A 13913-nucleotide genomic window follows, 5' to 3' on the forward strand; every position below is an offset into this window, starting at 1 on the left:
GACACAGAGAAATTTTATTTTTGAAAGAAAAGATACATAGAAGTTATTTAACTTTCCTTAAAAAAAAAAAAGAATTATTTAACTGAGATTTTTTTTTACAGACCAAAATAATTAATTTGTTTCAAAAAAAATTGTATTAAATTATACATCGTTTTACGATACCAATAAAACATTAATGTTATTTTTCACATTTTGTTTTTTGAAACAGTAAATATTATTAAACAATCAGATCTTTGCTCAAGACGAACAAAGATCGATGAAACTGATAATACAAATTAAAGGCGCCGTATATAGGCGGAACACCCGAAAGTAAACACTCTGAAAATATCCTGAGGACAACACCCACTAAAATACACGTCACCACCTAAAACAGTGGAAAACAACTCATAATATATACTGGTTCTCCTACAATCCAAGAGTAGTTTAGTCCCCGTGCACTTTCAATGGATTTTCACTATAATCACAACTGATTACAAATTGTTCAAAGACACAACCAAAAGACTTATAATGCTCAAGCACACAAGCAAGAGACTTCCAAATGTTCAATCACAACCGAAAGAGACTTCTAAAAGATTACAAATAAAATATTTATCTTAAGCAATTCACCATTGCATTGCTCCAATGGAATTATGGTCGTCGATCCTAATATTCTTCATCTAAGATATGGTATAAAACAAATATATACGAATTAAATCAGAATTTAAATTATAAACTGAATAAAAACTTTATTAATAGAATCCAACAAATAAGAAGGGGTTCATCGTGGAACCTTAATCAAAGAGGTTTAGTTGCTTATGGCAACCGACACCATTACAAAGCAATAGAAAAACATACCCTAGAGAGAACAAGAGGAGGATGTAGATCCTCTTGAAGTCTCTAGGTTTTGATGATGTTATCTTATACTCTCCTGAATAGTAGTCATTAGTATTGTTTGTTATTTGTTCTAAAGCTGTGCATTTAGAATTTGTTAAAGCACATTAGCTTGCGTGTCTCTCAAGAAATATACATGGTATATATCAAAAAATTGTTTTTGCTCTGCATGAATCGACTCACTTATGCCTGAATTGTATCACAAAAAGCCTCAGACTTGATGTGAAACGATTCAAGGTATCTATGGATCGATTCATGTTGAACCGTCTCGATTATCTATGAGTAGTATCACAAATTGTCTCTGACTCTCTCTGAATCAATTCACACCAACTCTGAATCGTTTCAACCTTCATTCTGGGCAGTTTGAATTGTTTCAAATATCACATGACACACATCAATCTTCATAGCTTCTCTCTCTTTTTCCGTTTTGTCGTTTAGTTGTTTGAGTCGACTCACTAGTTTAGTGAATCGACTCATGTATTTGATTTTATGCAAAAATTTACACTTGCTCACCTTTTCTATAAATACTCTCCTCCTCATAACTTCTACTTCATTGAATCACTTGCAACTATTCTCTTTAAGTCTCAAAAACTCATTGCACATAAATTCTTCAAGATTAAACATTTTTTCTTAGAATCACTTTGTTCTTTGAGTCACATTGATTTGCTAGGGTGCTAGTAGAGATTGTAAGTTGGTTCTTTCAAGAAGATTGATTGGGCTTAATCAAGGCTTCAAAGTGATTTGAATAATCTCATTCCACCTCCAAAGGTCTTGGGGGTCTTTCTAACCGTTCTTGAAGTCGAAGGGGATTCGGTTACCGGACATAGCATCGAAGACTTGAGTGAAGAGTTCGAAGGGGTGCACGGGTAATCAAGGATTCGAAGATTCAAGGAACACCAAATTCAAAGGTTATTTGAAGTTTGGGGGAGTGTTTACATAAGGGTTGAAGAATTAGGTTTAATTTCCAGGAACTCTTTGAACACATTGTTTTCAACATTTGTTACTTAGTGGATGACCTTGGTGAAGGTGTACTTCATCAAGAAGAGTAGACGTAGCTCTAACGAGGACGAGAAAGAGCAAACTACTATAAAAATATCGGTGTTATCTCTCTTCCCTATCCTCTTCACTTTTTACTATTGCATGTGATTAATTCAATAATTGTTAGGTTAATTGCTAGTGCTGATCTAAATTATTTTTCATCAAAAGATAATCTAATTCATTGAATTAAGTTTTAACTAATTTTCTTAGATCAATTGATTGGAACATCTATTCAATTCTTCAATTTCATATGCATTGTTGTCATACCCCATTTTTTGACATAAGGTCACACTCTCACACACCCTTTGACCCGCAATATTCTTTGACTTTTCAAAGAAAATTTCGGTAGAGAGGTATTTTAAAATACCTCATTTTTTGTTCCGATTTCGGACCCTCTTTTTATTTTATTTTATCTTTATTTTTTATTTTCCATCTTTTATTTTTATTTTATTCTATTTCTTTACTTTTAGCTTTAGGTTATATTTACTTTTTTTAATTAGAGTAAGTCCAAAATAATTTGTCAGGGTCCGATTCATTTTTTTTCCTTCTTTCTCAATACCACAATCCCCGACAAAGTTCAAGAGTAAGCTTTTTTTTTCCTCTTTCTTTTTTCCAAACGCGTTCCCAAATCATCAAAGCCTTTTTAATCACAATTAATTTCCTTTAACTGAATTTCCTTTTTCTGAAAATGCATTGACATTTAAAACAAAAACAAATCAGAATCAAAGAGGGAGACAAAAAAAAACCTGCAACAACACAGAGAAAAATGACAACACAATAACCAAATTCATCAAAACAACATTACACACAAATCAACACAGCCTCAAAGCTAACATCACAAAAATCCGATCGAAACCCTCACCAACATACATCCTCCGTAATCAAAAACCAATCACCTGTGAGCCATACCCAAACCGATCAAAACCATAACCAAAAATCATAAACCAACACAAAACCTAGTACCACAACTTTACCCAAACCGTAACGAGAAAACAACCAACACAGTCAACAATCAAACCACACAAACCGATCGGTACCAAACCCTTAACCAACCGAACCATCAAACAACACAGAAGCCCTCACAAACCTACTCATAAAAAAAAAACCAATTGAACCGAACAGCAAAGCTTTAAAACTGAAATCAAACACAAAAGTTTCTTTTCTCGTTTTGGAAAAAGGAAATAGGAGGAAAAAAGATTTAAGAAAAGTGAAAATAAAAATAAAAAAAGGGACTTTTTTTAAGTCCGACGCCGTGGCGGCGCTACCCTTGGCCGGCCGTGTAACGCCCTAATTCTATTAAAGCAATTAAACATGCGAATAATTCATATATTCAAGAAATAGACGCTACTTTCACCAAATCAAAAGAAATCAAAATCGAATCAACGGTCAACATGCATGTATATAAAACCTCATCAGTCGCAGCGGATATAAATTCTCATACATCAAGCATACATGTCAAACGATCTCAAAAATGCATACGCATAAAATCTCCAAGTCCGACACATGGACAAAATCTCAAAGTATATAAAAATAATCCAACAAGATCTAGAGCTAACAACAAAACCCTAGATCAGAGTCAACTCTACTCTAAGACCCGATAGTGGAGAAAGCTCCCACTATCCACCAACATCAGGAACTCACCAAGCTACTACTCCTGCACAACGTCTACTCACCCATACAGGCAAGTAGGCGGTTAAAACCACTATGGGTGAGTATTACATCAACATAATCAATAATACAGATAAGCAGGAATAACATAGTCCAATATCATGTAATGAATCAAAATAGATAAATTCCATACATGCATTATCACACAATCCAAGTCTCACCATCATATATTCAACGAACACATCATCATCAATAAACATTATTCACAATTCCACTACTTCCATGAGTTTATCAATTCACATAATTAATCATAACATGACACAACAATCCATCAAGTACAAACATCACCATTAATCACTTACAACCACAAGTACATCAAGTAATTTCACAACTAGGACTCATGTCACCTCATGATATGATCCTAGACACAACACCTATATGCATGCGGTACCGGTCATCACCAATATTTAGGCCGTCGCCCATCATCACCAAATGGATATATAAACATATCTAGTCATCACCAAATATGCATGCATGAACATATGACTCAATAATAATGCATATGTCGACACAAGAACTCACCATATCATCACCAATATTTATTTGCATTTATGCAATCACACCAATAATTCATCACCACATTCACAATCAACATCATATCATAATAAACAATGTATATGGACTCACCAATATCATCACAACATTACAATATTTCTCATATACCAAGTAAGAGAACATACAACACCTCATGTTAATATCATATTCAACATATCATAATTAATCCATACATCTCCATGTTCAAAATAAAACCAAGTAAAGTTCAAAGGAACCAATCTCATGCATTTCTGGAAATTCAATAATCATTAAACAATATTAATCCCATTCCATTTCTCAAGAGAAGTCACATTCCGAAAAAATCGACATTCTAAGTAATTTTCCAAATTAAGTTTCAATTTCACAAACCAAGTTTTAAATACTCTAAAACCTTTATTGAACTTATAATAAACAGACTTTGAAGTTTGGAAACAATCCATAAGGTTTGGGTTGACTTAGAAACAATTGTGCGGAATTTTCGTAAAGTTTTATTAAAACCTCCGTAGAGTATTTTATTCATAACTCAAAAACAAAACATTATTTTCAAGTCAAACCAAGGCCAATGGAATTCCAACTCAATTGTCTAAAACTTTCATGTTAAAATCAAAAGCCAAAACAAAACGGAAACGAATGAAAACGACGCAAAACGCGAAAACATGGGATGTTGCAACTGGGCAGCTCGCCTGGAGAGGAAGGTTGCTTGCAAAATCCCAATTTTTGACTTCCCATTACCCAAATTCGATCCCAAAGTGCATCCAAACGTTTCTCAACATAAAAAGACACCCAATTTCATAAAACCACTTGAATCAAACATCATTTTAAACCAAAATCGCCATTTGACCCATTTTTGCAAAACAACCAACAACATCTTAATTCTCACCAACATTCATGATATATGAACACCCAAGTCATAAATCATAAACAACAACATATCTGAGCAACAACAACATCAATTGAAACTTGATTCTCACCTCAATTCAACAACAACATGTCATAATTCATCAATTAAGCATATTTTCACAACTACCCATTTTCATACACTATGAACATGTTATTTCATCACCAACAATTCATTTATCATTCAATTAACATACTCAAACTTATCACCAAAACAAGAGCACGAAATTCAAGGGTTGGGTTCATATAAATACTTACTCAATTAAGCACTATTTCATACAAACCAAGAAAATTGCAAACAAAACAATTATGATTATGATGAAGACTAACCCCCTTACCTTAGATAATGATTAATCCAAACTTAGACTTCACTTTAGCTCCTAATTCTTCAATCTTCAAGTTTCCCCCTTTCTCTAACCCTTGTTCTTCCTTTCTCCCACTTTCTCTCTCTACCTCTCTCTAACTTTGTGAAATGAAAAGGAATGAATGAATTTCTCTCCAAGTTTTAGGTTTAGATATGCTCCAATTCAATTGGGCTCAATTCTAGACCCTAGTGGGCTTAACCCATTCTAACATAATTCTAAAAAGTTTCTATACACTCAACGGTAAATTACTAACAACGGTAAAATATAACCAACGGTCACTAAACGGTAAAAACTAATTACTACACTGGTAACTTAGTAAAATAATGGTTCTCACTAAACACTAAAAATAATTCTCACCAAAATTACTATTTTACCCTTACTCGCTAAATGACCGAAATACCCTTCTAATACGGAAATCCATGAAAATGCACCCAATGATGAATAATCACACACAAACACAAATAATCACATAATAAATAATTAAAATAAATCTAGCTAAAAATCGGGCTGTTAGACATTAATCCAATTTGAAAGTTCTCAAGCAACCTTAATCAATCTTGTAGTCATGGGTTTAAGCCGCCTCCGGACCATTAGACATTAATCCAAGAATAACTTAAGTTCGTACAAAAAAACCCAATTTCACAATCTTTCACATTCCTACCCGAAATATCACTTTTTGACATGATTAAGATGTTTGACTACTCTTACAAGTCTTACCTAAGTCTATATGAGCTGTAGGTTCAATTTGTAAGTTCCATTGTTTGCAAAAGTTTGTTTTCGACAAAAGTCTAGAATTCCCAAAAACTCCCAAGTTAAGACTCAAATGGAAAATTTCATGTTTAGGCAAGCTAATCGTGTTCCAGTAGGTTTAGGGAATTAAACAGTAGTTAAACATGTTGGAATAATCATTTTACAAAGCTCGGATTGGCTCCCTAAGACCTGGAACAAAAGATTAAAGTGGCTGAAACTAGGCTTGTTCGCTTAAGCGAACGAGTTCTAGTAGCCCCCATAAGTGTACGCTTTCTGGTCGCTAACCAGTTCGCTTAAGCGACCACATGGTTCGCTTAAGCGAACGAGTTCCAGAAGCTACCAGAAAGTACGCTTACCAGCTCGATCGCAGGGCGCTTAAGCGACCTGAACCCAGAAAATACTATGAATGTTCGCTTACCAGTCGCTTAAGCGAACCCTTAAACGAACGTTCACAGTTCTGCAAAAATTGTTACGGGTTTCAACCCCTTTTCACCCAAAATCCCCAATTTTGATCCCTCAATGCCCAAATATGTTTCCAAATGATGTTTACAGGTCAATATGACTAAAAAGACTCACAAAGACTCTTCATGTCACGTTTTAAAATCACCATGAGTCTCAGAAAAACGCAAATGCTTATGAGCACTAAAAAATTGAAAGGCTCGAGGCAGAAGGAAGCGCATTGATGGAAAACCTAGAGTTACGAGAATTGGATCAACTGTCCAAGAGAAAGACGTATCTTACAAGTTTTCAAGGGGACATGAAAAGACTATGTCTAAATGCAATGATAGCTATGACGTCATGTGTAACACCCTATTTCTATTAAAGCAATAAAACATGCGAATAATACATTTATTCAAGAAATAGACGCTACGTGATCATTCAAAATTCAAACTCAACATGCATGCATATAAATCTCAACAGTCGCAGCGGAATATAAACCAGAATACTTCGAGGCATACATGTCATAAATCAATTATTACATCAACATAGATGAAGCTCCCAATCCCAACAGTGGGTAAATCTCTAAACATAAATAATAATCCAAAGAAATAATATAGACAACAATAGACGCCTAGATCAGAGCCATCCTAGACTCTACAACACCGATACAGGAGATAGCTCCCGATATCCACCAAGCACAAAGAACTCACCAGAGCAACTAATCCTGCACAAAGTCTACCCATCCATAGAGACAGGTAGGCGGTCAAAACCACTAGGGGTAAGTATTACATCATCATAATCCACATAACAATTAACATGAATAGTTCAATTTAAACATCATGTACTTGATCAATAATAACGTTCACATATATATATACTTATACCATGATTCCAATACCTCACATCAATTAATCAACAATCACATGTGTCATGAACAATCATCAATTCACAGTTATTCATACAAAATCACCAATCACATTTCAAAATAAGACTCATGTCATGATGTGTACCTAGTTCGACACATATATGCATGTGGTACCATTTCACTTCAAGGTCGTCACCTATATCTAGACCGTCAAAGGTCTCTGCAAGGTCGAAGCCCACAATCTAGATCACTAATGGATCTCTGCAAGACCGAAGTCCACAAAACTAGATCACTAAATGATCTTTGCTAGGCCGGAGCCCAATGATGCAACAAAAACATCATATAAAATCTCAACACGACTATGATGCATGGACATGTAACAAAGACTCGATAATGCGACATCAATCCACAATTTTCACCACAATATAGAGGTTGTAACGCCCTAGTCGTTATTTTATTTAATTATGATTGATTTAGAGTCTTTTATGTGATTTTAAATGATTTATGTTGGTTATGTGGTGTGTTATATTTTATTATATGATTTATTGTAGTATTAATTAGAATAAGTGGGAATTATTATTATTTTGGAGTTTGGGGATTAAATTAGAATTAATAGAATTAAGAGGGAGTTAATTGAAATAAAGGGGAGTTAAGAATAGGAGTTAGGAAAAAGGAGAAGTTAGAAGCAGTTTCACGTAAAACAAGTTTTGGGAGAAAAACCAAGAACAAGGGAGAAGAGCCAAGAGAAACAGATTTCTGTAGAATTTGTTCATCTGAATTAAGGTAAGGGTGAGGTTTACTCTCAATAGTATAGATTGTAATTCTGATTTTGGTTTAACATGTTTCTGGAAGAAATTGGGAATTTGGGTCTAGGTTTGATTCTTTGATTTTTGGGTGAATTGAGTGTAGGAATCTTTGTTTTAGTGTTAGAAATAAATTCTGGTTGCATACAACATTTCATTACACTTCTGTAAACTGTTTTGCGGAGTGAAATTGAGAAAATTGGGATTTTTGGGAAAAACTTGCATTCTGCCCGTACGGACATTCATCGCTCGCCCCGGCGAGTAGCCTGTCTCGCCTCGCGGGTGAGCAATCTTCATGGCTCGCCTCGCGAGCAGAACCACTCGCCATGGCGAGTTAGTGAGTGAGAATCTTGATTTTCAGATTGTTGTTATAAGGTATAAGTTGGATAGTTTTGAGTGCCTGAATGTTTTCAGAGAGGACTGAGACAATTTTCAGATTAAAAAGATGAATAGGGAACTTAAAAATGAAGATTTAGTGAGAAAAATGTCAAAACTCCCGAGAGTACCCTTTTTCTCGTTCGCCTCGTACTCGCCACGGGGAGTAACCCCTTTTCCTGAGTTCGCCATAGCGAGCAGATGTGCTCGCGAGGCGAGTTGCCTAGTTCCTGAAGCTGTTTGTTACGTAATTGAATAGAAATGAATGAACTTGATGTAGGAGCTTGATTATAATTTATTGTGTTATTTTCTGGAGCTATTGAATTAATTATGGTGATTTGTTGATGACTGTGATGTATGCTTGTATCTAAATAAATCATACATGTTGTTGAATTGTTGAGTTGTATGTAGATATACACAAGTTGAATCATTTGCATAAACATAAAGCGGTGAGGGCTCATGCCCTGGAACGCCTTGTCGTTCAAAGCGGTGAGGGCTCATGCCCTGGAACGCCTTGTCGTTCAAATTGGTGAGGGCTTATGCCCTGTGAATGCTTTAACCATTCAAATTCGGTGAGGGCTTATGCCCTGTAAAATGGTACCACATGCATGTGCATAGTCGCATTTGTTGAGGAGTCTTAGTGGTGTTGTCATGTCATTGCATGAGTCGTTGTTAGTGATTGAGTAATAATTCTTACTATTGATTGAAGAAGAATATGATGTTATTGATGTGATCATGAAATATATATATATATATATATATATATAATGATGTATTGATGATATTTAGAGTGTTAGATTCAATTGATGAATTATATATCTATTATTATTGTTTGTGAATCTCACCCCTTCTGCTTGGAAATGTTTCCCTTCCCATGGATAACTTGCAGGTGATGAAGAATAGTAGAGGGGTGGCTCAAGTGTCTAGGGCTCTGATACGTAACGGGATGGGAAATAATTGTTATAGTTTTCATTCCTTATGTATCAAATTTTGGAACATGTTGTGGAGCCTTTTATTGTTATTTGCAACAATATTTGATGAATAATTTTGATGAGGCCTAGGATTATGTTGGATGATGATGTTAAATATTTGAAAAATATTCCGCTGCAAATTATTGATGTTTTATAAAGGATGACGTTTATTAAATAATGTTTATTTCTATTTAGAGATTTGAAAAGCAGTGTGACATTCCCGTTGTTGTTGAACTCTGATTATTTTATTTATTATTTAATTGTTTGGGATAACGGTGTGTTACAATTGGTATCAGAGCAGGTTGGTCCGTCCGACCAAGTAGTGGAGTCGTGTTGAGCCACATAGGGTAGAGTGTCAACTTTAAGTTGTCTTTGTTGTTCTGATTGTTGTTTCTTATGTAGAAATTTTGAGATGGCTGGGAGAAATGATGATGCTCTTGCTGCTGCACTTGAGGTTGTAGCCCAAGCTGTACAACAACAACCCGAATGCTGGTGCTGGTAATGATGGTGTGAGGATGTTGGAGACCTTTCGGAGAAACCATCCACCAACATTCAAAGGGAGGTATGACCCTGATGGAGCTCAGGAGTGGCTCAAAGAGGTTGAGAGGATTTTCAGAGTCATGTAATGCAGTGAGGTTCAGAAGGTGCGGTTTGGTACGCACATGCTGGCTGAAGAAGCTGATGACTGGTGGGTGAGTCTGTTACCCATTCTTGAGCAGGATGGTGCTGCTGTGACCTGGGCTGTGTTCAGGAGAGAATTTCTGAACAAGTATTTTCCGAAGGATGTCCGAGGTAAGAAAGAGATTGAGTTTCTTGAATTGAAGCAGGGGGATATGTCGGTAACTGAGTATGCTGCTAAGTTTGTGGAGCTTGCAAAATTCTATCCACACTACACTGCGGAGACAGCTGAGTTCTCCAAATGCATCAAGTTTGAAAATGGCCTGAGAGCTGATATCAAGAGGGCTATTGGTTATCAAAAGATAAGAAATTTTTCTGAATTGGAAAGCAGTTGTAGAATCTATGAAGAGGATACCAAAGCTCATTATAAAGTGATGAGTGAGCGCAGAGGTAAGGGACAGCAGAGTCGTCCGAAACCGTATAGTGCTCCTGCTGACAAAGGTAAACAGAGGCTGAATGATGAGAGGAGGCCTAAGAGGAGAGATGCTCCTACTGAGATTATTTGCTTCAAGTGTGGTGAGAAAGGCCACAAGAGTAATGTGTGTGATTGAGATGAGAAGAAGTGCTTTAGGTGTGGACAGAAAGGACACACTTTAGCTGATTGTAAGCGTGGGGATGTTATTTGCTATAATTGTGATGAAGAGGGACATATTAGCTCGCAGTGCAAGAAGCCTAAGAAGGTTCGGACAGGTGGCAAGGTGTTTGCTTTGACTGGTACGCAAACCGTGAATGAGGACCGACTTATCAGAGGTACTTGTTTCTTTAATAGTACTCATTTAATTGCTATTATAGACACTAGTGCTACTCATTGTTTCATTGCTGTTGATTGTGCATATAAGTTGGGTCTGGTTATATCTGATATGAATGGAGAAATGGTTGTTGAAACTCCAGCTAAGGGTTCAGTAACTACTTCTCTTGTTTGTTTGAGTTGTCCGTTGTCTATGTTTGGTAGAGACTTTGAAGTCGATCTTGTATGTTTGCCGTTGTCGGGTATGGATGTGATTTTTGGGATGAACTGGTTAGAGTATAACCATGTTCATATTAATTGCTTTAGTAAGACGGTGCATTTTTCTCTTGTTGAAGAAGAGAGTGAAGCTGAGTTCTTGACTACTAAACAATTGAAGCAGTTAGAACGTGATGGAATCTTAATGTTTTCTTTGATGGCATACTTGTCATTGGAGAATCAAGCTGTGATTGATAGATTTCCATTGGTGAATGAATTTCCAGAAGTTTTTCCTGATGAGATTCCAGATGTGCCACCAGATAGGGAGGTTGAATTTTCAATCGATCTTGTGCCCGGAACGAAGCCGGTGTCGATGGCACCTTATCGTATGTCGGCGTCCGAGATAGCTGAGTTAAAGAAACAGTTGGAAGATTTACTTGATAAGAAATTTGTAAGACCGAGTGTTTCACCGTGGGAAGCACCGGTGTTGTTGGTTAAGAAGAAGGATGGTAGCATGAGGTTGAGTATAGATTACCGTCAGCTGAATAAAGTGACGATAAAGAACAGGTATCCACTTCTGAGAATTGACGATTTAATGGATCAGTTAGTGGGTGCTTGTGTGTTCAGCAAAATTGATTTGAGGTCGGGTTACCATCAGATTAAGGTGAAGGATGAGGATATGCAGAAGACGGCCTTTAGGACACGTTTTGGTCACTATGAATATAAGATGATGCATTTCGGTGTTACTAATGCGCCTGGTGTGTTTATGTGCACCTAGTTCGACGCATATATGCATGTGGTACCATTTCACTTCAAGGTCGTCACCTATATCTAGACCGTCAAAGGTCTCTGCAAGGCCGAAGCCCACAATCTAGATCACTAATGGATCTCTGCAAGACCGAAGTCCACAAAACTAGATCACTAAATGATCTCTGCTAGGCCGGAGCCCAATGATGCAACAAAAACATTGTAACACCCTGTTTCCCAAAACTAATTAAATAATAATAATAACTCAACATCAGAGTAAAACCCAAACGGGCATGTCACACTACATTTTCAAAATTTTCTTAAATAGAATATAAAAATCTATTTAATTAAACATCCTCCAAAATTATCATTAAATCTGCAGCGGAATATTCTCATCAAAACAACAACAATAACTGTTTAAACCTCCATAATAAATTCTTGGCATAAAAGCCTTAACAACATAAAATTCAATAACAAAAGGGCTACATCAGCAACAATCAAAATATGATACATAAGGAATGAAACATAACTAAGTATACCCATCCCAAATGTATCAGAGCCCTAGACACTTGAGCCACCACCAACTACTCAGGATCACCTACAAGTTACCCATAGGAAGGGCAACATTTTCAAGCAGAAGGAGTGAGATTCACAACAATAATATAGATAATGAATGCATCAATTGAATCTAACACCCTATCATAATAATTCATCAACATATATAAATATCATCATTATCAATATCATCAACGATGGTAATTAGAAACCAACACAATGAGTCATGCGACACATCACCACTCCACTAAGACTCCTCTAACAACATCCATACATGTGGTACCATAATCAGGGCCGAAGCCCTCACCGCTGTAGAATGGTTAAAGCATTCATTTTTTAGGACATAAGTCCTCACCGCTAAACACCGCTTTGAGCAACTAGTGCTCCAACGCTTTGAACGACAAGGCGTTCCAGAGCCGAAGCTCTCCCACTTTTATGCTTATGCAACTGACCCACTTGTATATTTCTACATACAACTCAACCTATGCATATATATATATGACTCACTACTCCAAAATACAACATCATGTATGACTTAATTAAATGAAAGCATACAATCCAGCCAACATCAAATCATTATAACCAATTTAAACATCCCAGAAAATTACACCATTATAATAGTCATGCTTAAACATCAAGATAAATCAACCATCAACAAACAGAACCAACAACTCAAAGTCTAGGCAACTCGCCTCGCGAGTACTCCTACTTGCTATGGCGAACTCAAGAAAAGGGACACTCGCCATGGCGAGTTCGAGGCTAACTCGAGGCGAACGAAAATATGGTGCTCTCGGGAGTTTTGACATTTTTCTCACTAAATCTTCAATTCTAAGCTCCCTATTCATCTTTTTAATCTAAAACTTGCTCCAGTCCTCTCTAAAATCATCTAGGTACTTAAAACTATCCACTTTACAACTTATAACAACACTTCAAAAATCATGATCTCTCAGATGCTTGCTCGCCGTGGCGAGTGGTTCTGCTCGCGAGGCGAGCCATGAAGATTGCTCACTCGCGAGGCGGAAAGGTCTACTCGCCTAGGCGAGCGATGAATATCAGTACAACCAGGATCCAAAATTTTACCCAAAATCCCAATTTTCTCACTTCCACTCCCCAAATCAGTTTACAGATACTATACTAAGTGCTAAATGCAACCAGAACCTAATTCTAACATCAGAATCACAATCTCTACTCTCAAAACCCACTAATTCAACATAAACCTAGAATTTCTAATTTCTACCAAAACCTGTTAAACTCAAAATCAGAATTCAGAATCTATACAATTGCAGTAAACCTCACCCTTACCTTAGAATTGCAGAAAGAAATGCACATCAATTGATGAACTTGGCTCTACTTGCTCTTCTCTCCCTTTTCTCCCAAAACTGACAGTTTTCCCGGAAAACGTATTCTGACTCT

This window comes from Medicago truncatula, chromosome 3, assembly GCF_003473485.1.
Source record: "Medicago truncatula cultivar Jemalong A17 chromosome 3, MtrunA17r5.0-ANR, whole genome shotgun sequence".
Taxonomy (NCBI): Eukaryota; Viridiplantae; Streptophyta; class Magnoliopsida; order Fabales; family Fabaceae; genus Medicago; species Medicago truncatula.